The sequence below is a fragment of the Cupressus sempervirens genome, chromosome 10, assembly GCF_028749045.1.
Source record: "Cupressus sempervirens isolate cs-2001-9-10 chromosome 10, ASM2874904v1, whole genome shotgun sequence".
NCBI lineage: Eukaryota > Viridiplantae > Streptophyta > Pinopsida > Cupressales > Cupressaceae > Cupressus > Cupressus sempervirens.
The window spans coordinates 679,390,922-679,416,776 of NC_143127.1; the positions used below are offsets into that span (position 1 = coordinate 679,390,922).

A 25,855-nucleotide genomic window follows, 5' to 3' on the forward strand; every position below is an offset into this window, starting at 1 on the left:
TGCACATCATGTGAACCTTCGGCATCCACAGATTGTGTAGAAGGATTGTTAAGCTGCATTCCAACATCCTACGCATTGTTATCATTGCTTTCTTAAAACAGATATACTCACTTTATATTGGAACTTAACATCAAATAGACTAATTGGTAAAGTATTCAATTTGAAATGAATTTCATTTAGCTTATTTACCTGTGGCTCAGATGCATCATTATTAGAACCTTCCACACTGATTTCAGCTCATAGCCATTCCACCATGTCTCTATAGCCTTGTTGGAAGCCAATTCTCTTATCCTCTTCTATGAGGCATCTCTTGAACTCTGAGCCCTACATTTTTGTGTGGTATGGTGAATTTTACTTGCATTGTTTCATCAACCAATGGAGGGTAGTTAAAATATCAACATCAAATCATCTATATCCATCACAATATAATAGGAGAAAAATTGAGCAGTTTTGATGGAGCAATCTACTATATAAATGTTGCATGTTTGTATGCTTTTCTTGTACCAACATATTTTCTCCAAATTCTTAAGTTGGGTAAGAGTTAGTTCAGATCTTTGGAAATAAAAATTGTTGCAAGTGTTGTTGCATTCCCTCATTCATCACTGTCTTTATTCTCAACTATTGGAGGAAAATTCAGTCTCAACCATGGCCTCCATTTGTGAGATTTCTTCATATGAGGATTTTGTGAACGAAGAGAAAAGTAAAATATTAGTGATTGGAGCCATTGGTTATATTGGTCACTTTGTTGCTTTTGTAGCTATAAATGCAGGCCATTCTACCTATGCTCTCATTAGACCCATCATTGCCCATGATTCTGCCAAAGAAAAGTGCCTCCACGAATTGAAAGATTCTAGTGTTAACATTGTCTATGTATGTCACTAGCTCTATTCATAACTAAGATTTTGTGGTAGATACGTATGGCACAATTGTAAAGTGTGTGTACTTGTTTAAAATATTGATTTTACAGACTATAGATTGTTTTGATTGGTCATATAGCTTTAGAATATATGGTTAAGCTTTGCTTGTTTGTCCATGGTAACTACTATTGCAGCTGTTTGCTAAATTGTTAGATAGTGGTCATCTCACAAATAATCATGTTTGACTGTCTTGTTGTGAAGTTGGGTATTTCGAAATTATGTTAAGAAGGGGTGTTCGGTCAGTGATCTCCTTATCAATGAGTATAATTTGGTTGGGATCATGAGCTATATTATAGTTGTAAAAAATTTTGTTGTAATGGGTTTTATTAATGTCTACGTGGTCTGTAATGGGTCTTATTAATGTGCATGTATATTATAATGGGTGTTCGGCAGGGAGATTTAAGTGATCATAGTTCAATGGTAAAGGCCATGGAAGGCATTGATATTGTTATATCAATTGTGGGTGGTGGTCAACTTACAGATCGACTTAAGATTGTAGACACCATTAAAGAAATTGGCACTATTAAGGTCAGAACATAGGACCCTAACATTATTACCACGAATTCTTGTTAACTGTAATAGACTTAAGAATTGTTGAACTTTGATGCAGAGGTTTCTTCCTTCAGAATTTGGGCATGATATAGACAGAGCCAATCTAGTAGAACTAGGGCTAAGCTTTTACAAAGAAAAGAGAGTTTTTAGGAGGGCAATTGAGGCATCCAAAATTCCATACACTTACATCTGCTGCAATTCTATTGCTGGGTGGCCTTACTTTTATCATACCCATCCCTTTGAGCTTGCTCCTCCCCAAGATCAGTTTGAAATCTATGGAGATGGAAACATCAAGGGTGAGATTTTAAATAATTTCATATTAGTAAATGAAGGAATCTTCACTAATCTAGATTGTAGAGTCTGACTTCAATTGTTGAAATATTTATATTGAATATGAAAATCCACTACTGTTATTATATTCTATTGACCTATTTATAATTGATGAGCTAAATAAGGGAGTCCTAGCATTCCCCATCACATTATATAAAAAATTTGATACAAATTTTCATTGACTAATACTTACAACTCTTGCTTGAAGTTTCGAAAAACCACCAGAGCCGAGCTTGTGTGTCGCGTGCTTTTCTAGTCTTGCCTTTGTTGCCTTTGATGTGTCAGGCAATCTATGAAAAGTTTGAAATATGTTAGATAGTATAAATATAGAGGTTAATTAGTACATAATTAGATTCTCAATAGTATCACATACCTTTTTGTACTCTCCATTGGTGTAATATTATTTTTCTTGTCAGCTTTATACTTTCCATCCAAAATCAGAGCCTGCCACTCAGCCTCAGGAACATAGGGTGGACACTCGTACCTGGGGTTATCCCGTAAATTTTTTCTGTACTGGTCCCTAATATACTTCAAACATAAACCAACTTTTTCAACAAGCTTGTTTCTCTCGAATGTACAAGGTCCAAAGAGTTGGGTCATGCTCTCTATAAGATCATCCTTCAACGGTTTGCGTTGGTTATTCCACTTTTTAAGTAAAAAAAAACATGTTAGACTCATAAATGAAGTGAAGCTACCTTTAATATAGTTCAAGAAATGGATGAAAAGGAAAACTATTATAGCAATGATATGAAATCAAAATAGTGGTTTGGGGTTTTAGTTAGGATATGATGTTCCACTAGGCACGCATGGTGGGCTCGAATATTCGAAAACACTCATCACCAAGTTTTCTCCAAAAAAGATCATTCCCTACAAAACAATCATGGGATCATTAGTCAATGAAGAGTGATCAAAAACTAAATTACTATTATATCACTATAGAATAATAATAACTTTAAAGTACCTAGAACTTTGGCTACTTTTAATGGAATGCCTTCATCGTCATTGATGATCAATGTGATATCCTTCAGCGTTCCCGTACTAGGAACATAGGAACATCCAAGAAATGATGCTGCAGCTCCTATTGCAAAAAGCTTCATAGGTTTCATAAGTTTTCATGAAGTATAAAAGAACAAATGATAATTGATGTTAAAAAGTTTTAAAAGAAAAAATTTTTTTGCTGTCATAAGAGAGAAAATGAGGGATTTGTGTACCAATAGATGGTGCAATAGTCGATGCCTGTAAGCTGCATGTTGCTGACTCAGGAGTCAAAAAGAGATTTGTGGTTGTCCTAGATGGAGGTGGCATCATCATAGGATTCAATTGATGTGAAGCTGAAGAATAAAATTGTTAGAGCATGCATCAATATAGAACGCGTGGACTAGGATGGACAAGATTGTTAGAGAATTAAAAAAAGGATTGTTCGAGCATGCATTGTTAATGATTATGATAATTCTTATATATATTTAGTGGAAAACAGAAGTGGAGAATGGAACATGCGATATACCTGAAACACCTGCAGCACCATCATCATGGGAACGGGGCTCGAAATCATGCAAAAAACTCTATAAAGACAACACATCCATATTTTAATTAATGCCATAAAAGAGCATAACATAAAAACCATTATTGAACTCTTTTTATAACTAAAAATTTCTTTAATACTTACTTTTAAGGTTTCAGAGGTGTGCATCAATTCAACTCCCCTTTCTCTTATTTCCTGAGTAGTAGGCTTTATGGTTACCAAACGTAAAATTTCTCTACCAATTTTCTTTAGCAACTTTTTAGTCGAATCGATCGGGTCATCGTTGTCTGCTAAATCAATATAAAAAGGGTCCCCCTTAGGGGGGGGGGGGGGGGGGGTATTGATCAGGGACTGCAGGTTCCTTTCCCTCCCTCCGACCACTGGCCCTCTATGACAACAATAGTATTGGTATTATCAAAATTACTCCAAAAAAATGAAGAAAACAACATTAAAAAAATAACATTTTTCTTCTATCTAGTTTGCACAATTACAATGAGTTTTACCTGCTCATGTGTAGATGAGTCGAGAACATCGCCAACATCCCCTCTAGGTAGTTGCTCCATATTGTGCCCCTGTGTCAAGGATCAAGTATAAAAATGTTAGCCAAAAATTTATTGACTAAATGGTATGTTGGAGTCATTGATTAGAAGTTGGTTTAATAGTATGTACCACCCCCATGATAGTAGCCTCATTTGTATCTATGTGGTTCAAATTGTAATCAATAAGAAGCTCTTCCCTTGCACGTATTGATTTTATCGCATAGATGAATACATGATTTCCCTCACGCGCCTCAAATATGCAATTGGGTTGCTTTATAGTTGACCCAGGTCGTGTACTATTTATAAAACACACAATATTCCCGATTTCTTTTATCCTTCCATCAATGTATATAGCCACACTTTTACTTTGATTATTGTCTTGCTATTGTATATAATTTTCCAAGAGAGCATACCTACGCATACTTTTTTTATATTTAACAATATGCATCCAACTTTTGTAATCGTAACATGGTCCAACATACTCCATCAATTTAGAAACTTTGTTGTAAGAAACCTTTATGCTGTCCATAGAAAATAGGCCCAAACCATGTAGTGATGATGGTGTTATGCGATATATCCTCTCGCTAACACAAAATTCAATGTTTATTGGAGGAAGTTTCTTGGGTACCCAATGTTTCTGTAGATGTTGGTACCTCAAGGGCACCTCGATGTCGCCTTCCGTATCATCATCATAAGAACATGACCCCCCTTGAGCAAGGAAAAATTTCATGCATTTATTGAATTTTCTTCTAGTCCTTTGACCTCTAGTTAATCTCCCTGTTCTAGATAAACTACATGTCTCACTTTCATCTTCTATTCCTATATTTCCCTCACTCAAGGAAGACACTGTTGACAAATACCTATTTACTGGTACCTGCAAATGGGAGAGATCTTAGAAGACATCAATCTTGCTATTGATAAGTGTATTAAATAGACTCTTTATAAGGAGTATTGACTTATACCTGTCAATCCATGAGATTGTGCGGGATGCTCCTGAAAGGGGTTCAGTTTCCTGCAAATGTAATTCAATTATCGTGACCATAATCACATCATAATCATAATCAAATCTATCATTAGCATCACATAAAAATTAAAAACATTAAAAGGTACACAATAAAGCACTTAAATCAGGCTCACATTATAAGCCTACTAGGGAAGTAGGCCTAGTAAAGGGCTAAAACTGGGTTTTTGTATCAACTAATGAGTTGAGGGCTTAGTCACCTTGGGGACATGCTATTTGAAGTTTTTTGATGTGTGTGGAGGTAGAGAAAACACCTAGTTAAGGTGAAGTCAAGTTTGGCGCCTATTGAGTCATTGTGAGCATTTGATAGTTTGTTGATTAGATTGCTTGGATGAATCTATTGGATGGATTGAGGGACATTCATGGGATTATTCCAAAGATGTAGAACCTAAGGTGGCATAAGGATTTGGAGTGCACTCAGATAGGTTATGGAGTTGGCTTGGATCAAGGAGAAGGATCTTATGAAGATGCTTGGTTGGTGTTGTGAGAACACTATGGAAGTCCCTCTTGTCATGAATGATTGCAAGGCCACCTAGGGTCTCTGCATCACCTGCGGAGGCAGAATTATTATCCAACAAATTGGGTAAGCACTTATATTATGTTTTCCCTATGAATTTTATTCTAGGTACAACTCCCTTTTATAGATATTTAACAAATTCCCTTTTCTAAACTAAACACTTACAAATGCTTTTGACCTGAAAGAAAATAAGGCTCAATACATTCATGCATCAATATGTGTTTTAAATAGTTTTATTTAATTAATTTAGATTAATAGTTAATTTTGATTAGCAGTATTCTAGTTGTAGTTGAAACTTGTAGCTTTTAAATAGATAATGAATAAACTATGTAACCATATATATAAGACAAATATATTTCTATCAAGAAATGAATATTAAATATATTAAGGATTGATGGCATGCCTCTAAATTCCATCATCATCATCCTCATCCTCATCATCATCATCATCATCATCATCATCATCATCGTCGTCGTCGTCGTCGTCGTCGTCATCCTTATCATCATCGTCGTCGTTGTCATCATCATCATCCTCACCATCATTGTCATCATCGTCGTCGTCGTCGTCGTCATCATCATCATCAACATCATCATCAACATTAACATCATCTTCTTCATCATCATCAGTAGTAGCATCATCGTCATCATATTCTTCTTCTTCTTCATGAAAATTTGTGTCAGGAACATCATCCAATAACTGTCGATCATGATCACCATCTACATCATCTTCTACTTCTTTGGTATCTTCTTCTTCCATCACATTATACTTTATTTGCCTTCCTCTCGATTCATGTCTAACAACAAATGACCAACCTAGTTTATGTGGAACCTTTGAGTAAAATACCTGCTCACATTGGCTTGGAAGAACATAAGGCTCATCCCCAACTGGCTCAAACGACCTTGTATTAACCATTGTAAATCCATTATCATGTTCAATAATAGTTCTATCAGGATCATTTGGATTAAGTCATAGCCTGTACCATTTGACAACGAAGAGTACTAATTTGAAGGAACTAAAGTCACACTCAAGTATCTCATCCAAAATGCCATAGTATCGATTTTTAGACTCTTGACGATGTAAGTTGTTTCTAGATGAAATATTAGTCACTTGAAAGACTACAATTATTCCTTAATCACAAGTTTTCTTCGTGTCATCCAACACTTTGACACAAAAATTTTGACCGTTACAGAACATAGCCTTGTGTTGTTTAACCTGCAATAATATGTGAAACATATCAAAATTATTGTATCGTGAGTTGATAAACATACGGGTGATTAATAAATTTTTACGTACCTAGAAATCTCTTGAACCACATGCTAAATCTATTTCCCTTTGCATAACATTGGAATCTCCATTACGATGAGCATCTTTAACCAGTGAAGATACACTTTCCCATGTTAATGTGCGACCAAAATGTTGACATCGTTCAATCCATACCGTCATCCAATCAAGATTGTTTGCAATATACAAAGTAGTGCATCCCACTCTCGAGCACTTGTACAAAAAAAAAATAGACAACTTACAACCGATTTATTTTGAAGATTAAGAAATAATTTATTGCAATAACATCTTATAATTTATTACCTCTCACTTTCCTCAATATACCTTTCCCCATCAAGTACTCCCCTCCTAATTTTTTAAAAGGCTCGAGATCCCAAATGCGATCTACATGGATATTTGATGCAAACTTAGGAAGATATTCAGTAATGTACACCATAGTCTAGTATACCATATATCCCTCTACCAAAGAACCCTCAGGATGTACTCTTTGTCGAACCAAATCCTTCAAAGATTTCAAATGCCTCTCAACCATTCACATTGACCTAGTGTGTATAGGTCCACACAATTCAATCTCCTCAACTAGGTGTATGAGGTAGTGTTCCTGTGCATTGAAAAAAGTTGGAGGTAGACACTTTTGCAATTCACACATTAAATGAGGAATTCTTCTCTTCAATAGTTTATATCTTCTTTATGGATTTCTTTAGATGACAACCACCTACATTAAGAGATTGAAGTCACAAAAAATATATAGATATGAGACTTTACAAAATAACATATAATAGATTACATAGCAAGAAAAAAAGATCGCGAATATAATAAGTATATACAAAAAATTGAACAAATATTACTGCTTACCTCATATATTTTCCAAGATCGTATATCACTTGTTTGATGTTATTGTTGAAGTGCTCTGGGAGAGATAGAGGAAGCACGTACTGCAGTAATTATAAACCAATCATTTCAATTTTTTCTAACATAACATAACGAACAATACATTTAGTTTATGAATATATTGTAAATACAGAAGAACATAAGTTACCTTGATGAAAGTATGCCAATCATGTGTTTTGAGCCCTGGCCCAAATTCACTTTTTTTTTATATGAGATTGTTTATGTTCGCAGCAAATCCTATGGGAAATACAATTTTTTGTATGACTTCTTTTATGGTATCAATTTGCTGCTTCGTTAATAACCATGGAAGGGCACTTATATTAATTTGATCTTTGTTGCTATTTGAGTGAATGAAATTTTTCAATGCATGATTGGATTCATGTATGTCATTACAAATTTTGACAATTTTTTCTTTGTCATGCCTTCCACGCAATATTTTCCAAAATGTCTCTCTTATATTCTTTCCAATATGCATAGTATCAAACAAATGCACAATTTGTAAGTGCTCATAGTAGGGCAACCTACTAAATTGTGTGGGATAGCTTTTTAGTCCCTTTGGAAGGTTGTCAATATTGCCTTGATGACCTTCACAATCATTAATTACACAATTAGTCAACAAAAATCACAATAGAATTATATAAATTACAAACATAAACCATTAGGTGGAACGACATTACCTCGACGATTAATTCTATTATATTCCAACTTCCATAGGCGAGGTGTCATTCTTCATGGCTTTGATGTAGTCTCTTCTTTCCCATTGAAAAGAGGTTTTTCCATACTTTGATACTTATGATTCCTATGGAGGAAGTGTCTACACTCATCAAACACCTGCTTTCCTAAACTTTTTGAATGACAAGATTTCATCTTTGGACCACAAACTGGACATGCAAATTTTCCCTTTGTTTGAAGACCTACAAGATAATAATGTAATTGGATTATTAAATATGTTAATTTTTATAATTAGAATTATTGTGCACAACCTGAATTCACTATAACATACCACAAAAATTTGTTAGCCTTGGGTCGTCATGTATTGTCCATGCAAGTATTACATGGAATTGAAATTGTCTTTGTCCTATTGGTCTAGACACATCATACATAGTGACACAATTTTATAACTCCACCAACTCGTCGATAAGAGGCTCAATATATACATTCATATCTTTTACTTGATATTTACCTACTTGAATGAACAGTAACATTAAATAATTATTGTAACCATTTTACTGCAAGATTTGTAAGTACATGTAAATTAATAACTATCAAATGATAAGATACCTAGAACAATCATTGCCAACATAATGTGCTCCCTCTTTATTGACATCCATGGAGGAATGTTATTTTTTATAACAAAAATAGGCCACACCAAGTAAATAGATCTCATCTCTCCAAATGGATTGACATCGTCCGCTGCCAATGAAGGCCTGAGATTATGAGGTTCTTCTTTGAAGTGTTGTCACTTTTTCTCTATGTGCATAAATGTTGAACCATCTGCAGGGATTCAAATAATGTCATCTCAACTTCTATTGCGTGCATGATAATCCATAAATTGAGCTAAGCTACTACACCTGAATAATTGTCGCATTCGTGGAATAATGGGGATGTAACAAAGAACCTTTTGAGGCACCTTTTTTTTTAGTCAATCTATTTGATATCTACTCGTATGACATACAGGGCATTGTGTTGCAAATTCATGTTCTTTATAATATATAATATGATCATTAGGACAAGCATGTATTGCTTCATACTCCATTCCAATATCTTTCATAACAATAGTTAATTCTCGATATGAGCGAGGTAGAATATTTGATGATGGAAACAAGAAATTGGCCTATCAATCTATAGCAAAAAATATAAGTTGTTAATATAAACAATATTAGTGGTACATTATTCACCCTTTGTTAACTATAAAGACATATATGACATACCTTAACATATGTGACATTTTTATGTTGGATAAACCATTCATAACTTCAAGTTCAACATTAACAATACAGCAGAGAGAAGAGTTATTTGGGAGTCTTTGTATAGGGGCTTGTATGCCTTCTGAAGTAGAGGTACATCGAGGCTATCATCATCATCATGATCAGATACGCTTGGACTAGATGTGTCATGGATCAATGTATTTATACCATCCTCTTCAATTGTGTTTTCTGGCGCATGATCATCATCTTCCATAGGATCATTATCTTCACCTTGGATATTTGCACCTCCATGTTCCTCCACTTCGAAAACCATATTCTTTAGATTGTTGTGGTTCATATCATGTACTTCCCTAGGAAGATCAACCTATATAAAATTGATTAACATAAATAAACCACAATCATGAACTCATCATCAAGTGATTTCATATGTATATAAATTGTTAAAATGATATAATGAACGAATTACCAGTGGATGATAGTCATGCCCCCCTTCAATGTGACCATTCTCCCTACAATGTCTCTTAACTATTTTGATTAGCAGTGTTCTACAGGTTAAGCCCTTACAAATATTGCAAGGACAATAACATATTCCATCACCTTTTCTTTTCAAGTTAGACCACAATCTAGAAATTGTCTCCCTATTTTTTTCTTCACTTATATTATCTAACACGATCATTCTTTGTAGGAAGCAAAAATTGGGCTATGAAAACTTCGGTCTACATCTTTCACAAACTAAGAAAAATTGTTGAAAGTACACAAATCTTTTAGAACTAGCTAAATACTTTAATATTTTAAAAACACTTTCTTTGACTTTATTCCTAAGATTATTTGTAAAACTTTGTCCAACCGCCTGAAGGTCTTATTTCAAGAGACCTTACAACATTGAGCCACTGAAAGCAATTTCAAAACATATAAGCCAAAAGTCTAGTTAAAATATGCATTAGAATTAAAAAAACAATTTTCATACCTGTGCGTGCAGCTATAACTCGTGCAACGGCCTTCTTGCTTAGCTGTAGAAGCTCTCTAGAAATCAAATTATACAAACTACAAGGCCTAAAAAAAATTTCAAAACATATAAGCTACAATTCTAGTTAAAATATACATTAGATTAGATTCAACAATAGCAAGCAATGTTATTCAGAATTAGATTCAACAAACCTTAGCAGTGTAAATAGCCATCTCCTCTAAACTGGACTCCAAACACGAGGGGGCATTCACATACTCTTCCCCTAAAGGTATCTTGAAGAAAAAAAGCCACTATTCTTGAGTTTGTGAATTGTACCTTGAGATGAATGAAGCTTAAAAGGAATGAAAATTGTTTTCATACATTTAAATCAGGATGTAATATTTATTCATAAGTATATACCTTGCAAACACTTAAAATTGTTGTTATATGTGTTGCAGGAAAAAAAGTTTATACTTATGTGTATAGACGCACTTCCTCTATGTGATCCAAAGCTCGAATGTTATCAAGTGTATCCAATGATGGGGAGAGACCTCCGTGCAAGCAGAGGATATACAATGAAACAAAAGAAAAGAAAATTTTCTTATAGTAAGAACAAGTTTGTTGTGCTGCACAGGGTACCAACAAAATAGTGTATAATATATTTTTCTTTACCTGGCTTTCAATTCAGCATGAGAGCCTTTAATAGAAAATTCAAGTTGATAACATATTTAACAAGAGCTACAGGGAAGCATAGTTCCTACAAAAGTCCAAGAAAATGTGTGAGGATTGACATAGATTTGCGTAAGTCCAAGAAGATGTGTGAGCATTGACATAGATTTTGTGAAAATTTTCTATGTAATGAAGACTTTACTGCAAATGGAATGAACCTAGGGGTCGATTGGTAAATTGATTATTTGTATCAAATGGTGTAAAATTGAAACTAAAACCATTTCAACTGGCCACACCACTCATGGACTGTTCCTCCATATGTTATAATACTTTCATCATATATCAAAAATATTAAATAGAATATGTATCACACTAAAATAAAGCATTTAAAGATAGTGTCTAAATGTAATTAAATATATGGAACTGGTTATAAGAATCTGTACAAATCAATCAAAATCGGTTGAAATCAGTGCATCTTACTTCAGCATTTCATGTAACACAGCCAAATCCAAAAGAAATCTTGTAGACAAACTACCTGAGATTGATAACCTTTATCTTCCAATATCCAATGGCTCCTTATAGGCATTAATACAAAGAAGCCAACTGTCAAAAACTATGGTAGTGATAAACATTTTAAAAAATAAAATTGTATTAGGTATAAATAAAAAATAGTGAAGAATGGTGTATACTTGTAGCCAGAAGATAACACAGTGAAAATTGATGAGCTCTTTGTTATCACCTACCTCAAAGAAATGTGCATATCAACTCCAAGTGTCAAATGTCAGCTGTAAGTGCAACAATGCAAGTTTTCATCTATGTAACTTGTTTTTCTACTACAGTCAATGCTGATACATCCTACTTTAACATAAATAGATTAGTCACCAAAAAACTTATCAAGAGACCCTATGGTCATCGTCATGATTATTTGCTAACCCAATTCCAACATCAAAGCCTCTAATATGAATATAGAGGATGATAACTAGATCCCATATGATTTTCATAGAGTGAGATCTAAAACATTGTGATTCAAAAAACATATACAATCTCTTCTAGAAAAAACATCAAGTAAAATCTTGGATAGAAGAAAAATTGTTATGTATAACAAAAAGTTGTTTTTAAATAAACTTAAGCAATTTTTAATTTACCAAAGTTTTTGCTAAGCCCACATTTGCCAATTGTATAAGGAACTTCATATGATGCTGCGAGGAATGTGTTGATCAAGCCAAAAAATGTGATTTTTGATTAATCACTAATTGCCAACGTTCATGATTATGTAATTGTGAAGGACATGTCTGAATTGTATCTACTCTAATTTACAATCAATTTTCATCCTATCACTGTGAAAAATGGTAGTGTGATGTTGCTTGTATTACAAAAGGGATGTTGCTTGTCAATCTTGCTGAGGGTACTAATCCCAAATCCCTATAAGGGACATTGCCTCTTGACCCTTTTAGGTGCTCCATCCCTAAACCTATGCCAACGATTGTCCCCAAATCAAAATCCTAGGTCCCACCCTTCCCAAGACTCTAAAGGAGCATAGAATTTTTTGCAACTTTGTAGTTAGTTTTTAGGTTGACTTCATACAAAGGAAATTGTAATTGGAAACTATTGTCATGCCATAAATTTTTAACATAAAATTTTAATGTGAGAACACAACCAACTTTTTTTTTTTTTTTTTTTTTTTTTGAAGAATACATTAATGTTTTCCTAACTAGATGAATGGTTTTGTGTGCATTGTGAAGTAGGATTATACTCCTATCAGGTGGCGGTTATATTTGACTGCTACTTTGTATGATTAAAAGTGTGAGTTGCATGCTAAGTTTAGAGTTTACAATGAAGCTTCGATAATTACCCAACTGGAGTTGTCGATAAGATTAAAGGATACATTATCCGTATTTAACTAGGAGTTGTTAAGGTTCGTTAATGGATTAAAAGGCTCTACTAGGGAAATGAAGTTATGAGCCCTTAGTTTTCTGCACTCCAACCAAGACACTCTGATGGGTAGATGTGATTTATCTCATGTGAATGTGGTGATGATAACATAGAAGATGGCAACAAGAGGATGAGTTATTACTCAGTGTGTCTCCATCAGTATTCGGGTTTCCATTATTATTATATGTTCTATTATTAGTTTACTACTATTATAGTTATACCTTACCAATGCCTATACTTTCTTAGTTTGCATCTTTTCACGAACAGGTTACATTATTATTTTCAATTATCAACTATGGAGCTTGGAGTATTGTGCAATTATTATCTTGATCATATTAGTGTTCAATCTCGTATCTCTTTATGTTGACATCAAAACATTGTTAATTCATATTTAAAATTAAGTGCCCATCTTGGTCATCTTGACTATACTACCCTCGACCTAAATAACCACTAATTAATAAGATAGATCAAAATGATATAATATAATTTTAAATAGTATATACCTAAATAATCTAAACTTATATATATATCTACTTACATAATAAGAGAAATATAAGACATATCCCTAGTTACCCATTCTATCCTTATACTAGAATTAAACCTATTTATATATTAATTACCACTAAAACATAGCTTTATTTACATGCCATATTTAAATTCCAAACACAAAAACTAAGTTACTATTTAAACCCACTTAAAATACCACTTAAATTACATCTATGTGCCTAGGCTAAGGGTCTAGACTTACATCATGAGTATGTTTAAGATTGTCTTATCAATAAACTAACATATATATCCACACACTTTAATCTCCTTTACCCATTTTTTAAAAGTAAATAGCATATAAATATAATTATTGAAATGACTATGTATCCATAACCCATATAAATAATCCCTACAACCATGACTTGCTAGTTTTATGTCACATTTAATGGATAATTAAACTACATTTCAAATCTGCCTATGTACATCTAGTTTTTCTTTAAAATAGGGACTACTTTATGATTTCATGTATCATATTCAACTAAATAAAATATTAAACTTCACCTATGATTATATATTCAATTTCTTTGAATATCACCATCACTTCGTTAGTCCTATCTTGCTGTCTCCTACTTCAATCACCTAAGCTAGAGGGTTTAGCCATTCATCATTATGTCCTTTCAAGCTATCCCATCACATATTTCCATGCCCTTAAAACTTACCACCTTTTTCCAAACGCATGTTTTTGACTATGGCAGATTTGTTTGAACTAAACATAATAAAATGCCACCTATTTCCTTGCCACATGGGCATCCAAAGTGAAGATGGTGGTAGGTGGGGAGCCAAAGGTAAAGAAGGTGTGCTCCCCAAGGTTTCCTAAAGTCTTTTCTTCCTTAAATGCATAAAGAAGGCGCTGCCCAAGGAGGTAAGGGTAATCATGACATGGTCTGCACAAATAAAGTCTTTCTTTTCAAGTACTTTTTCCCTTGCTCCAAAAAGCTAGCGTCCAGGTTTGAATAATGTGCATTGGTTATTTCAACTTGCAACTTTTCACCATGTCCTTAGAGGGTACGCCTAGAATGGGATGCCACTTGTATTTGTTTATGTTTTTTCATTATATTTGCAGATTTTGTTGTTGATTTGGCCATGCTCAAAAAGGTGACGCCCTGGCAATCATGCATAACATTTATGTTAACACTATTATATGCAGACTTCCTCCTTTTTGTTTTCTATTATTAATTTGTTCTTTATGGAGAGTGATTTGATATAGCTCATTGTTTATTTGAATATTATTGCTAGCTAGGAAAGTCTCATTTCTCTAGAGCCCTATGTAGGCTCTAGCCAATAAAATATTCCTCTATAATAGAAAGAGGAAATTAGTTACCTTTCCATATAAATTCCAGAGATAAATGAGCACCTTCAGCTAGTTAGTTTTTATGTTCTTTATACTTATGTGTATTATTCTGATTTTCTTTTCCATTAAAGAGATCATCCTCCATGAGTTATTATAATGACATACTATGAATTATTCAACTTGTTCTTACCAATTAAATTTATAAACTTATTAAATTCTTTGTACAAAGGATTTTGTTTAAATCAACATAGAGAAAAACATGCTAGTGAATTCAAATTTGAAAAAGATAGAACTTAGGAAGTATTGAGCTAACTTTTAATACATCAAGTGTCTCCATTTCCTTTGATATCACTTAATACTAAGATGTAAACTATCTACCATTCCTTCTATCAATTGCATACCTTACTTCATTAGCAATTTCAATACTAACATCAAATTTTTAATCATTCCTTATACAATAGAGAAATAAACTAACAAGGTGGCAAGTTCAGTTTCAGTCCTATTGTTATCTCAAGATACTCAAATTCTCCTTCCTGCATATTCCTATTCATTATAAATGGAACAACATCTAAGAAACATAACCTCTCTAATATGATCCTTGCAAATTTCTTTCAATACAATATCAAGCATGAATTTTTATCAACATGAGCACAATAGAAAGATCATATATAATACTGTTACATCAACTTCTCTTCTTCAGAACATATGAAATAGAAGCAACACCACACTCTACAATACAATTTCTTTCACATAACTAAGGAGGATTTCTCTCCACTTAACACAATAATAATACATCTGCTCCTAAACAAGAAATTGACTCCATAACATCAGGTTTCCAAAACTCTCCAAAGAATACCTGCACAAAGAGAAACAACTAGGGAACCATGGAGGCTCACCTCCCAACCTAGGCCTCAAAGAGACCACCCCCGCGCTAGGGGAAACAAGGCTCAACGGGGATACATTCAAACATCATCATAATAACAAGAATCCAACATGAAAATCATAGTTTAACAACACATTAACAATTCCCAACCAAGGCTTGCACAATGATTCGCAAATGGAATCATAAACATTGGGAGAAGGTGGAAACACAAGGAGGTTTACCATTTCATATCATATCTTCCATAAAAATCATACCCTTTCGGGGCTAAATCAACAAAATACCAGGCCCTTTCGGGGCTTCATAATATCATGCCCTTTCGGGGCTTCATAAACATCTTCCACCACACACACTGCCAACACAACATCCTCCACCACACACAACCAACAACTTTTGCTTCCTACAAACCCATACTCCAGTTACTTCCTTCCTCACCATTTCTCCTTTTCTTTTTTTTTTCTCTCCCAAGGCAAAATATGAATATGACAATGGCATACAATGGAGCCCATACTCCAAGGTCCTCAACTATGCAATCCAACTGCTGCCCATTCACCCTGGACTCCTCTTCCCTTCCCACAAGGGTGAGTGCAAGTCCCACACCCATAACAATGCTCAAGCACAAAGAAGAAAACAAAACCAAGTAGAAATAACACCAGAAATTTTCAAGAGTACATCACATTATCACAACACAAGAATACCAAGAACACTCCTACCAAAGGCACTCTTACAATTTTCCATTTCAGCTATGAGATATAAAGAAAGCATGGCATGAAGGACTAACCTGCTTACAAGCTATGGCAATGGAGTGAAGACCTCTTCCTGCTTGGATTTCCAACTTCTCCTTTCCATTCCTTGGTTGTCTCTCAAATTAGAGAGTGGGTGAGTCCCCCCCAAGATTGGCATAACTTCCCTATATAGACTTCCACTTTCATCCTCACCTACCTCTTTTACTCTTGTGTTTTTCCACCAATGAGGACTTAACCAAGTGGTGTTATGAGGAAAGAAGTTAGGTTACAATATGATTTTCGAATTGGCTTGGAAATGACTCTTTTTGAGGGTCCCCTAGGTCCCCTAGACTTACTTATGATCATATTTAACCCCCCCCAACCCATACTATTACCATGTGGGTGACTTGTTTTCACAAAATTAGCACTTAAGAATCACTTAGGCTCTCTAAAAATTCCTATCACTTGTAACTTGCATTCCGTCAAGAAAGTGATTCTTCCTAACACTCTCCAAGGTGGTTTACTTGATTTCGCAATGAGGATTAGGCTTAGGTCGAGTGACTTCATGCCAAAGAATCCTATTTGACATGTCATTTGCCCATAGACAAAACAAGTGTCAAATGACACACACATACACATAAAAACACTTCACACATTATGATGACATGTCACTAATCAACCATGCTCTCTAACTATAACACTCATACACAATCACAGTATGAAATAAACAAAATAAAACGAGGTTTTGAATCTTCCAAAGATTCACCTTGGCTTAACCGTGTTCACATAAGATTGAACCTTGTTTCCCCCATTAATCACCATGGTTCCACTTTCCTGCACACTCAACTTAAACATTAGTAACCCAATAAGATAATACATGATCCATACAAACACATACAACATAAATCCAATATCTCGTACTACTCATTAACGTATACAAGTAAGTATCATCTAATCATTTCTATTCTAAGTAATTGCAACAACATATTCCATTTAACTTTCATCTAAGTGCATATTCAAAACATTTCATTATCATTCCCATAAAAGATTTAAAACATTGAAATATCAAATATGTGGATCAACAATAATCTTTCTAAATATAAATTATTTTCAATTAGAGTATCATCACAACTCTTTCTTACATAACAATGAAACTCTGAATCATCTTTAGTAAATCATAGAAACAATATAAAATGGATTTGTACCGACTGGTTAACTAGTAACTTGATTAAGTTTAACTCCTTAGACTGTTAGAATGTTTTAGTAATTATGTCATAATAATTTAGAACCAAGTTTCAAACATAGCCATGTATGTGATTATCATCATAACCTATACTCATAGTTGTTCCTAGTAGGTTGAATGTTATTTTATCCTTCCTAACTGCCTAGTAAATCGTCCATAGTGTCTCATGGTCAGGTTCTTGTCTTAAACATTTTAAATCTCATGTCCATGTGGTCTTATTTTATAGACCTAATGTTACTAGATAGAATATCAAAATCCACGTTAGTCTCCTATAGGAACCCTTAAATCATGATTTGCAATAAAACAAAGTATAAAGCATAACTCAATTATCTCCTAACTAGTTTTATTTTATCAAGATCTAGACACGAGTACTAGTGTGGGCCTTACAACTATCAACAATTAGTTATCATTTATGCAGTGTGTAGTATGTATTGTGCAATACAATTTAATCAAATACAATATGAACATAAATTAAAAAAAATGTATCTCATAGTTTGTGGAATAAGCTTTCATTTTATTTTATTTTTGTATCTCTATTCTATAAAACCATGTTTTGTTAATTTTTTCATCTTTATTTTACGTGTGTTGAAAATATGATTTTTTCTTGATTGATTCATGATAGTTCGATAATTTTTGAATCTTTTCGTTTGCCTTTTTTTTACTAAGAAGATTTTTACTACTATGGTAGATAGTAGGAAACCACTGTAAACTTTCATTTACATAAATTATAATGCCATGATCAATAATGTTACAGGCTCTTTTAAAAAGAGGGAATTACAATTAACTCTTGAAATGAGCTGGCCTATTACAATTAATGTTATCAATGTGCTGGACTATTAAAATTTTGATTGGAATTACACGATATAAAAATGCACTTGCAGTCTAGACTATTGCAAATTGACCACTGTTTCCAAAAGAATATGTTACATTTTATACCATTACACAGAATATGATACTGCGAGCCTGCATTCCCTTCCAAAAACTACACTATATTATGGTTATGGCACAGAACTCAGGAATTTGGCTTCAATTCTTTTGGTATCTTTTCTGCTCTTGTAGAAAAAAATGATATTGCAAATATATAACCATGCAACTCAAGACAAAATTGTAAACCTGCTATATTATAAAACCCATTGCAACCATACAAACTTAATAAGAGAATCATCCATAGGACAATGCAGGGTTGTTGTGCCTCCTATCGACATTCCTCAGGGTGAACTAGAGCAATAACCAACTCAGATCACCTTGAAAAAAGAAGCGACTAGGTTACCCCCAAATTTTCTCAACAATTGGGTTGTTCCCATCAAGAAAACCCATAGTTAAAGAAAGTAGTCAAACCAACCATCGACCGAAAATTATACAGCAACACCATCAACGACTACCCAAAAATTAGATCCTATATGGACAAATAGACATCATCCATCTGTCTACAAAAAGATGCTATAGATGAGACAATGTAAGTCAGATATAAAGAGGAAATGTTCCACTTGGAGCAAAATTGAGGGCCAAGTAATATTTACACATCAGAAAACTAGATACAAAACATATATAAACAAGTGCCATGTTGAAATATCAATATTTCTCAACCCATGTAGTGAACATCACTCATTTCTCCTTTTAGGCTTTTTGTCAACCAAATGGTTGTTTCTCTTGGGGAGACTTTACCACGTCCAAAAGGCCTCACAACTATACCAAGTTCTTCTAGTCTCTGCTGTTGGAGTAATTGTGCACTAAGCTCTAGCAAGCCTTCAAGAGCTTCTTCTCTTTGTTGATATGATTTAAGATCTATTCCTCCTTTTACTCATTTTTGAGAATAATAATAATCTCTACTGGAGGTTGAGGTTGTCTTAAGGTGCTGATTTTCAATATGATGGCCAGTAACAGTTGTCTCCCCATGGGAACTAACAGGACATCTAGATCATTATTGTCTACATCTAAAAATGAATTCACATCTATTCTTCCTTGTAGCAAGCTACTCACAGTTCCTCTCTCTGACTCCACTTGATCTGTACCAACTCAAAAAGAACTGTGTCTAATTGCATGAATAACATCATTGAAGGTTGGTTTCACATGAACAGAAGCAGGAGCTTTTGCATTGATCTGAATTGTGCACTTCTCTTGTGTTCTATCATAGTTTGCATCATCCCTATTGAACCTGAGCTTGATGAGGTGGACTTTTCTAAAAACAATCCATATGGGCTACTCTCTGCTCTCAAATGACAACTTTCTTCTCTAGGAATGTCTAAGTGAGTACCCTTAAAAAAAAATTTTGCAGTGGGCAGAAAATTTTTAGAAGGGGCTATGGAGAACTCCGCAATCCGATCAAGTCTAGGTGCATTAACTAATACATCAGGAGACTGCATAGCTCGAAGCCCTGAATATTTTTTTCTATCAAAATACCACAAAGTGGCAGCTTTAGAAACATAAGGTGACTCAGTAGTTGCATCTTCTGGAGTAAGGTTTGATCTCTTAGTGAGTGCTTCAATTCTTCCAAATGAAGATGCTAATGAGCATGAAGTTAAAGAAGATTTTTGTGGCCTAGGTGTTACAGATTCATTTTTAACAACTTTTACTTTAGGCATTCCATTATGAGGACTATTATTAATGAATGTAGGCTGTGAAACTGATGGCTTTGTTGGTAGGGGCAGGGAGGCCCTATGACTAGAAATACCTAGAGTTGAGCCGAGTACACAAGATGGACGTTGAGATTGTTTTGTGTGTGAATATTTGCCATCCAATTTTGGTGTCAAGACAAATCGTGGTGAAGGTTCTCCATAGGGTAGCTATCAAATTTATGACTCAAGTTAAGATTACAGTTAAGATAACAAAAGAAAATTGTAGAAATAATAAGAATTTGGAACTTACAGATTGCTTGCCTTGAGTAAGATGTGCCTTCTTTATAGAATCTATTTTTACTCTGAGAGTGGGAAAAACTTGATTAGGGGTCTGAGGGATTCCCACTCCAACAATCTCTTTTGCAAGTCATTTTGTTGCATTTGCAGGAGAGCGTTTCTTATGAACCATGGAGTGCTTTACTTCTTTATTTCTATCTACAAGACTTTCTAGATTTTCTGCAAGAAAGCTATGGCCATAATGCCTATCCAATGGAACATCCTCTGAAAACAAATTTGATTCCTCTGGTTCCTACATAGCTGAATATTTATTTTAAAAAAATTGCTTTGAAGATTTTGGTAATTTCTTTCCGGTGTATGACCATGTACCTTCACTTCCAATGTTATGTGAAAGGCTATCCTGCAATGCACTATCTCTAGCATTCACATAATCACAAGGGGCCCTTACTGGACAAGTTAGATCACTATTACTGGAACCTTCTCTACCACAACTGTTGTTGCTTTCTTCTATATTTTCCTGTTCAAGATGGTATCCACCCCTCAAGACCCTATCTGGGGTCGGACAGTGAACAAGGCCAAAATGTATCCTACCTTTAGCAATGTAAGGCTGAAAATGAGGATGCCTCAAGTTAGATACTATAGACCTTCACAATGAGGGCCATACTTTCATAACTATGCCAGATATATAATACCACTGCATTTCTATGTAAGATACATGCAACTAAATGTACTTTTTATTACTGGCCATTTTTTGGTCTTAGGGCCTTTCATTTCCAATGAAAATAATGTTCTATTATTACTTTTATACTTGAATTAATGAATATTGAGCAAGAATTTTTGAATTTTATTCATTATATGAATGTTTAAACTTGAATCTTGATCTCATGTAATGGGATACTTGTAACAATTTTCCAACTTGTATCCTAGATTTTTAATATATAGTCGTAAATTTGTTGCTACCATCCTACCATAATGGGCTTCAGGAGTGAGATCTTACCACCCAAGGCTATACAAAATAAAATAAGCTTTGATGCATTGGACTATGAGGAAAAAAAAATTTTCATGGATTTCACATGTCTTTTTGTTGACAAATCCAAGCACACTACCATGGAAGTATGGGAGGCATTAGCATGGAGCTCTTGACATGCAATGGAAACACTTAAAAACAAGTTTCTTGTTCAAGAAATGAAAGGGCATTCATGAGAAACATTAACAGTTATAATGAGAATGCATGACCATCTTTGGGACATGGGAAGATAAATTAAAAATAGCTTGAGCCTAGTGAACCAGAATACAATTACCAAAATGAATTTATCTCATAAAGGTTGATATTTTGCAATTTTCTTTGGTCAAATGTAGATTTCCATATTGTTGTCAAGACCATAATGTCTTATGACGTTTAAACTAGAACCTAATGTTACTAAACGTTAATGTCTTGTGATGTTACTGGAGAAGGATGTGAAAAATACATGCAGAAGAATGCATAGAGCTCATTGGCAAGAGCCTCTTGCCAAACACAACAAATGCTCACCAGCCCCAATTGCTGATGTGAGGAAAGCAAAGGATTCATTAAGAACTGGTTTTATGGCCTTTTTGTTCTCTGTGTGTACCAAGGTTGAAGTATCTGAAATGAAGAGTGTGAATGCAAAATATGTTGATAATTCCTCATAGTGCAAACACATTCACCCACCACGACATCCACTAGGGGGTGATCATGACAAGTTAAAACATAAGGGAGCAACATCTTCTATCACTGTAAGATAAGCATCCAATTATGGTGCAACCACATGGATTGTTGAAATAAAAGAAGTGGAAGAACTGTAATTTGTTGGCATTTAGATTGCTCTCCTATTCTTGGGAATTAAAATTTGTTTTCCTATAAGTTTCTTTCTAATTCAGGTGTATTCCTACTACCATAGATATTTTGTGCCTATAAATTGAGAAATATACTGATTTGGGGCTAGTTTGTTTAATCAAAAAGTGTTTAAGATGGAGGAATTTAATGATCTCTAAGGTTTTCCAAGATTCTCAAATTACCAAAAAAGTAAAATTCCCATTATCTAAGTAACTAGAAATGTGTCCTCCATCTTAAAGAGAATTATTGGTCACCAACTTCTAATCTTTATATTTTCAGCCTTAGGAATGAATTTGATGTTTCATTTTTCATAATTATTTGAAGAGAAGTAGTTATATAAGCTTCATTATATACCTACAAAATGTTGAGAGCAATTGTGTCCCATAGAATTATAATAGGCATTGAAATGATAGTCAACATAAAATGTAACAAAAACTTAATTTGGCCACAACAATCATCATAGGGCCGCATAGCGCAATGTATTAGCGCATTTGACTTCGGATGAAAAGGTTGTGGGTTTGACGCCCATTGTGGTCGAGTTTGTCAAAATGAATTTTATCATTTCATTTTTGACATGTTTCTCAAAGTTCACTACAAAATGCGAGCACTGCTCTACTTTCTATGAGTTTAAAGCTCTTCTTGTAGCATGGTCTTAGGTGACACTATCAATATGGCTCTTTCCTTATCTTTTGCAACTAGTTTTCTGAAAGACTAGAGGATTGTTTTAAAATGTTTATGTTACCATATATGTGAAGGTAGTGATAGTGAAATGCATAATTATGTTTTTTCATCTATACATATTCATATATATATGCCATATCTTAATAGAACAATTGTTTATCCTAAATGTCTACTAAAAGGCCTTTTGTTTGCTTCTTTTGCTCTGCAGTCGTTAAAAGACTTGAAGGAGCTCAAACATTTGGACACTAAGATGAATGGGCATGCTTTTGATCCTAAAAAACATGGAGAACAAAGGAGTAATGGGTTTATTTTTCTTACACCTTGCCGATGTGCGTCTCTGCCTGACCCTCTGAATGCATTGAGTTTGCCTCAATTCCCCTCTCAATGCTGCTGAAGTGATCTCTCGTGCGCGCACCTTTCCTTTTAGAAGAACCCTGTGTTGCGCGATTTCATTAAAATGAGGGTTTCTGGCTTTTTTTTTCTCTTATATCCCTCTGGCATCACAATTGCAATGCCTACTGTTGCAATTGCAATGGCATCGGGCTAAAATTGAAAAAAAAAAGCCAAAACCACATTACCTTTTCTTGTTGTTGCAAATTAACGTCGCAAATTGACCCTTAATGTATTAGTGGTGCAGCAAAGTGATGCCATAAAAGAAGTCATACAAAAAATTTGATTTCCCATAGGATTTTCTGTGAATATAAACAATCTCATATCACAAAAAAGTGAATTTGGGCAAGGGCTCAAAATGCATGATTGGCATACTTTCATCAAGGTAAGTTATGTTCTTCTATATTTACAATATATTCATAAACTATGTGTACTATTCTTTATGTTATGTTAGAAAACAATGAAATGATTGGTTTATAATTACTATAGTATGTGCTTCCTCTATCTCTCCCAGAGCACTTCAACAATAACATCAAACAAGTGATATACAATCTTGGAAAATACATGAGGTAAGCAGTAAAAGCTATTCAATTTGTTGTATATATTTATTATATTCGCAATTTGTTTTTCTTGCTATGTAATCTATTGTATATTATTTTGTAAATTCTCATATCTATATATTTTTTGTGACTTGAATCTCTTAATGTAGGTGGTTTTCATCTAAAGAAATCCATAAAGAAGATATAAACTATTGGAAGAGAAGAATCCCTCACTTACTGTGTGAAATGCAAAACTGTCTACCTCCAATTTTTTTCAATGCACAAGAACACTACCTCATACATCTAGTTGAGGAGATTGAATTGTGTGGACCTATACATACTAGGTCAATGTGGATGGTTGAGAGGCACTTGAAATCTTTGAAGGCTTTGGTTTGACAAAGAGCACATCCTAAGGGTTCTATGGTAGAGAGATAAAAGGTATACCAGACTATGGTTTACATTACTGAATATCTTCCTAAGTTTGCATCAAATATCCATGTCGATCACATTTGGGATCTCGAGCCTTTTAAAAAATTAGAAATGGAGTACTTGATTGGGAAAGGTGCATTGAGGAAATATTATAAGATGTTATTGTAATAAATTATTTCTTAATCTTCAAAATAAATCGATTGTAAGTTGTTTTTTTTTTTTTTGTACAGGTGCTCGAGAGTGGGATGCACTACATTTGTATATTGCAAAAATATTGATTCGATGACGATATGGATTGAATGATGTTAACATTCTAGTTGTACATTAACATGGGAAGGTGTATCTTCATTGGTTAAAGAAGCTCATTGTAATGGAGATTCCAATGTTATGCAAAGGGAAATAGATTTAGCATGTGGTTTAAGAGATTTTTAGGTACGTACAAATTTATTAATCACCCGTATGTTTATCAACTCAAGATACAATAATTTTGATATGTTTCACATATTATTGTAGGTTAAACACCAGAAGGCTATGTTCTATAATGGTCAAAAAATTTGTGTCAAAGTGTTGGATAAGATGAAGAAAACTTGTGATTCAGGAATAATTGCAGTCTTTCAAGTGACTAATATTTCATCTAGAAATGACTTACATCCTCGAGAGTCTAAAAATTGATACTATGACATTTTGGATGTTATACTTGAGTGTGACTTTAGTTCCTTCAAATTAGTACTCTTCATTGTCAAATGGTATAGGCTACGACTTAATCCAAATGATCCTAATAGAAATGTTATTGAATAAGATAATGGATTTATAATGGTTAATACAAGGTCATTTGAGCCAGTTGGGGATGAGCCCTATGTTCTTCCCAGCCAATTTGAGCAAATATTTTACTCAGAGGTTCAACATAAACTAGGTTGGTCATTTGTTGTTAGACATGAACCGAGAGGAAGGCCAATAAAGTATAATGCGATGGAAGAAGAAGATACTGAAGAAGTAGAAGATGATGTAGATGGTGATCATGATCAATAGTTATTGGATGATGTTCCTGACACAAATTTTCATGAAGAAGAAGAAGAGGATGATGACGATGATGTTGCTACTGATGATGATGATGAAGATGATGTTGATGTTGATGATGATGATGTTGATGATGACAATGATGATGACAACAATGACGACGATGACAACGATGATGGCAAGGATGATTATGATGATGATGATTATGATGATGATGAGGATGATGATGATGATGATGATGATGATGATGATGATGACGAAGTTTAGAGGCATGCCATCAATCCTTAATCTATTTAATATTCATTTGTTGATAGAAATATATTTGTCTTACATATATGGTTACATAGTTTATTCATTATCTA

General features: G+C 34.0%; 2 pseudogenes; one reads left to right on the forward strand and one right to left on the reverse strand.

The window, feature by feature from the left end:
* Positions 1-1,295: 1,295 nt before the first annotated feature.
* Positions 1,296-18,789, forward strand: LOC149535634 (leucoanthocyanidin reductase pseudogene; annotated as a pseudogene).
* A 523-nt stretch (positions 18,790-19,312) lies between these two features.
* Positions 19,313-23,657, reverse strand: LOC149535635 (uncharacterized; annotated as a pseudogene).
* Positions 23,658-25,855: the final 2,198 nt, after the last annotated feature.